Source organism: Mustela nigripes, chromosome 12 (assembly GCF_022355385.1).
Source record: "Mustela nigripes isolate SB6536 chromosome 12, MUSNIG.SB6536, whole genome shotgun sequence".
Taxonomy (NCBI): Eukaryota; Metazoa; Chordata; class Mammalia; order Carnivora; family Mustelidae; genus Mustela; species Mustela nigripes.
In genome coordinates, this window is record NC_081568.1 from 27,618,303 (window position 1) to 27,623,918 (window position 5,616).

The 5,616-nt window shown below is 36.4% G+C and overlaps 1 protein-coding gene across 1 annotated transcript in view; it reads left to right on the forward strand.

Moving 5' to 3' along the window:
* Positions 1 to 5,616, forward strand: part of SPEF2 (sperm flagellar 2) — a 173,060-nt gene that overhangs the window by 42,112 nt on the left and 125,332 nt on the right. The window lies entirely within an intron of this gene.

Sequence of the window (5,616 nt, forward strand, 5' to 3'; positions counted from 1 at the left end):
TTAATGTGATAATCATTCTAATAATAGATGTGAAGTGCTATCTTATTATAGTTTTGATTTGGATTTCCCTGCTAATTAGTGATGTTGAGCACCTTTTTCATGTATTTATTGGCCATTTGTTTGCCTTCTTTTGAGACGTGTCTGTTCAGGTCCTTTGCCCTTTTTTTTTTTTTTTAAATTGGGTCATTTGGGTTTTTGCTATTACATTGTTTGAATTCCTTTTATACCTTGGATATTAACCAAATGTACATTTGCAAATATTTTCTCCCATTCTGTAGGTTGCCCCTTCACTCTATTGGTGGTCTCCTTTACTGTATAGAAGCTTTTAGTTAGATGTAGTCTTACTTATATATGTTTGTTTTTGTTGCCTGTACTGTGGGGGTCATATTAAAAAGAAAAAAGTCATTGCTTAGACCAATGTTAAGAAGCTTTTACCCCTGTTCTTTCTTCTAGTAGTTTTATAGTTTCAGGTTTATGTGTAATTCTTATCCATTTAGAGTTGATTTTTGTATACAGTGTGAAATTAGCATACATTTTCATTTTTCTGCGTGTGAACATCCAATTTTTCCAGCACCACTTAAAGAGACTGTTCTTTCCCCATTATGTTGCCTTGGCACTCTTGTTGAAGATCAGTTGACTGTTCAAGCATGTATTTATTTCTGGGCTCTCTCTTCTATTCCATTGGTCTATATGTCGTTTTTATGCAGTACCATACAGTTTTGAATACATAAATCAGGAATACCTACAGTTCTGTTCTTCTTGCTCAAGACTGCTTTGGTTATTCATAGTTTTTTGTGGTTTCATATGAATTTTAGTATTTTTTTATTTCTGTAAAAAATGCTATTGAAAATTTGATAGTGATTTTACTAAATCTGTAGGTTACTTTAGATATTTTGGACATTTTAGCATTATTAATTCTTCTAATCCATGAACATGGGATGTCTTTCCATCTATTTATGTATTCTTCAATTCCTTTTATCAATGTTTTAGTTTTTAGTACACAGATCTTCCACCTCCATAGTTAAATTTATTCCTAAATTTTTTATTATTTTTGATGATATTGTGAATGGAATTGTTTTCTCAATTTTTTTTCAGATTATTCATTGTATATAGGAACACATTTTTATACATGTGAGTTTTATATATTGATTTTTATTTATTGATTGATTTGATATTGATTTTGTATCCTACAACTTTACTGAAATTGTTTTTCAGTTTGAACAGATTTTTTTGTGTTGCTGTTGTTGGAGTCTTCAGAGCTTTCTGTAAAAAAAAAATATCATATGCAAATGGACAGTTTTACTTCTTCCTTTCTAATCTGGATGCCTTTTATTCTTTTTATTGTTAATGGTGCTGGTTAAGACTTCCAATACTATGTTGAAAAGGAATGGTGAGAATAAGTATTTTTGTCTTATTCCAGTTCTTGAAGGAATGCTGACAAGCTGATAGATTTTAGTATCATACTATCGAATATGGTGTTAGCTATGGGCTTGTCATACATGGCCTTCATTATATTGAATTACATTCCTTCTCTGCTTAATTTGTTCAGTTTTGATCTTGAAAAGATATGGATTTTTTTTTCAGATGCTTTTTCTGCATCAATTGATATTATCAAAAAGGGAGTTTTTTTCATGAAAACAACGTGGAGAAGTTGTTATTCCTCTCAATTTGTTTATTGGTTTACTCTAGTGGTTCTCAGTGTGATTCCTCGACTGGCAGCATCAGAATCACCTGGAAATTTTCAGTAATGTAAATAATTAGACCTCACCTCAGATCTACTGAATCAAGCTCAAATCACAGTTCTGGGGTGGAGCCTATATTATAAGACCCTCTAGGTAATTTGATGCAGCTATAGTTTGAGAATCCCCGATCAACTCTCACATTGAACACATGTTCACTGAGCTTCTTCTATGCCCTGGGTACTGTTCTAGCTAGACCTAGGATACCATACTGAACAAGAATATTGAGAAATATGTTCTCACAGAGCTTGCTGTTTGGGAGAGGATCTATAAACAAGAAACGAGATTAGAGTGTGAAGGGGCAGTGAAAGTGATGGGAGGGACAGGTGACATAGCCCTCACTTGGTCCAGAGACAGTTTCTAGAGGATGATAAATAGAAACATGAAGACAATAAGTTTAGGTGTGGGTAGTTGTGGTGGGATGTGAGTGGAGGTTAGTTTCCAGCAGAGGCTAGAATGGTGGAAATTGAAGTGTGTATCCAGAGAGAATATCATATAGAATGGCTCAGCACTGAGAGCTAAGGTTCTTAGCGAACTGAAGTCATTTGGCAGGCATCCTCAGAAACCAAATCATGATGAGCCTTGCCAGCTGTATAGAGGGAAATAGGAGCTTTTATCCTAAGTGCAAAGGGAACAGGAGTTACAAGGTCATATTTGACTTTAGAAAGATCACTCTTTGACTTTAGTTGTGAGAATAGATGACAGCAAGTGAAAACAGGTTGCAGCTGGATTCCTACTAGGTTAGAAATTATCCCAGTTTAAATTTAGGGTGGTGGCAATGGGGATGGAGAGAAGTGACTTCAAGAGCTATTTTAGTAATAAAATCAATAGGTATTAACGGTTCCTTAGACAGTGAGGCAGTGAAAAATTGGGACGAGAGGCCAGCTTGCGCAGTTAGGTGGATGGAGGTGGCATTTACCGCAATATGGAAGATGATGTGGAGGAACAGACCTGAGAAGGTGATTTAAAATGTGAATGTAAACAGGACAAATTTGCAAGTCTAAAATATGAAAGACTGGCATAAAACTTCACATAAGTATAAAGATGTGAATTTATTTCTCCGTGGATTCACTTCTTAGAGAAAAATTTAAAAAACAAACAAACAAAACCCCTTTCATCTCTGTGCTAAAAAGTTCTTTCTTACTTCAGATACATGTATAAATTTACTCAGGCATATATCCTCCCTTTTACTTAATAGTCTCTCTTTTAACTGGAAGAATTACAGATTATGGAAATTGGATGATTAAAAAGTAGATCGTGAAATAACTACCTATTTCAAGTTTCCTTAAGTAAGGAATTAAGTGGAATTTTTAATTAATTTTATTTAATTAATTTTAATTAATTTAATTAATTTTTAATTAAGTGGGATTTTTAACACACTTTCATTTGTGTTACAAAATACTTGTGCATGGGCTGCTCGGGTTTTTTTTTTTTTTTTCTTTTTCTTTTCTTTTTTTTTTGCTTATAATCTAGACCTGATATTTACCTGGAAAATTGGGTTAATGAATTCTTTCTGACTTTCCTCACTTTGTACCAGGATGCTATTAGCATTGGTTTTTTAAGGCTCTGGCCAGAGATTTGTTAAGGGACCAGCAACCTAACAGATATTAAAGTGAGTTAATGCTCTGGCTATTTCCAGCAAGGGAACTATTTCTTTTCAGTGTTTGGGAAAACTGCTGTTCCTCCAACCAGCCTGGGGTATGCAGCAAGGGACCTCCACTTCCACTGCCTCCTTTCTACCAAGTGTAGTGTCCCTGCCTCCCTGCACAGCTGACACAAGTGCCCGGGCCACAGTGGTGGACTGTGAAATCTCCACTTGCAACATGGCCTGTTTTCCTATCCATCCTTCTCTCTTCCCAAATGTTCTTTGTCAGGGCTGGGATTTCTTCTGCTTCTCTCAAGTACCTGCAGCTTTTTGAGAGCATGACATGGATCTGATGTCAGCCCTAGATGCTTTTACTCTGGCTTCATTTGTACTGAGCTACCAAGAATGCCTCTAAATATCTTCTCTAGCTTCCAGGTTGTTGCAGTTTCCCCCTGGGGTTTGTATGCTCTGTTTTAGTTGGGCTTGTGAAGAGAGAGCCAGAGACCTGTGCTCAAGTTGTTCTCTTGCCTCATGATTCATAAAGAAATGGATTACATGAATGAAATGATGAGCTTTAGGGTTAGAACAATCACTTTAAGTTTTTTGGGTGGATTTTGGAGAAGGGTGGTGGGAAGGATGGTAGAGGAGAGGCTGATATTGTTCAAGGTAGGGGCGGTGCCCATCGGTATGGAATGGGGTAATGGGTGCCTTAAAAACATACACAGGAGGTAAAATAGACTACTTCTTCAAGAACTGGATATTAGGAATGATAAGAGAGGAATAAACTTCGGATGGCACTAAAATTTTAGGTCAGAAGTCATAGCTTTATAGGGTCATCAACTGAGATGGAGAAATTCTGAGGGAGGACCAAAACTGAAGGGGATTTGGTGGGTTTAGTTTAGGTCTCCATGGGTTTGAAGTACCTCATATGCATTTAAAGCAGAGATATTCAAACTGTCAACCCAATTTAGCTCCCAGCTGGTTCTATGGTCTTTTAGCTAGCATCTTGGTTGGCTCTTGGGATTCACTCCAACTTAATTATCTCTACTTCCCGAACCTATTCCGTGTTATTTTCTTGGAAACTGTGTTTGAACATCAGACCCCTCCCCTATGTCTTAACCCAACATCCTTAAATATTTAGCTTCCAGGTCTTTCCTGCAGGACTCCATTCCTCCCCAAGAGCTGCTTAGGCATCTTTGTCGTTCTGAGCATGGCATAGAGCAGGGTAGGCTCCTGGCTCCAGGTCATGCGAAAAGCAAAGGACCTGGCATCCAAATTGAGGGTATTTTGGGTTGCATATCTTTCTAAATCTTCCCCAAATATAATTAAAAGAGAAAATTTTTGATTTTATTCATTGTAGATATAGAATATTTCATCTAAGATAGGGATTAAGCATAAATCTGTTTAGGCTGCACCGAGCACCTAACCATAGCTTGTATCTTTTTATGAGAAAATGTGTTCCACATCCCTGTGAAATTTTTGAGAAAAAGTCTATTTCTAAAATATGAACTACTTGTACAATGGAACAAAAAAATAAATCTTTTCCACTCAACTTCTGGGTGCAGGTCTTAATACACTTGATGGTTCTTCATACTAAGGCTTTACATCCATAGCATTGACTCAGCATTCAATAGTGATTTCCTTTTCTTTCTACCTTTCTAACTATAATGTGTGGTCAGTAATCAAAACAGTTCTGACCAATCCAATTTGTTCTTTATAAGGGTCAGAAGACTAGAACTCATCTGGACAATTAAATTGCCTTGCCATTTAAACAACCAAATTATAGAATATACTCTATATTAATTATAGAATTCACTTGAATAATAAATCAAGCCTATATTATTAAAAAAAATATATGGTTGTGACTATGCTTTATATATCCCAAACCACCCCCAAAATGTGGTAGGCAGTTTGGGCTGGGCTCAGCTATGCTGTCTTATTGCTGGTCTCAGCAGCCTCTCTCATGTGTCTTTGGTCAGCTGGTGTGTTGGCTGGAGCTTCTTCAGATCTATCTGGGAAGACTGGTGCCTCACTCTACCTCGTCTCTCATTTTCTTGCAGACCAGAAAATGTGGCGGCCATGGTGGGGTGGGGCCGCAAGAGAATTAAGAAAAACAGATCCCATGTGTGTGGGATTTTTTTGTTGGTTCTTTGTTTTTTGTTTTTTGCTAATGTTCCATTGGTCAGTTTAATCAAATGGTTACCCATACCCCATATTTAAGGAGTGAAGCAATAGATTGTGTGTATGTATATATATATATATATATATATATATATATATATATATATATAT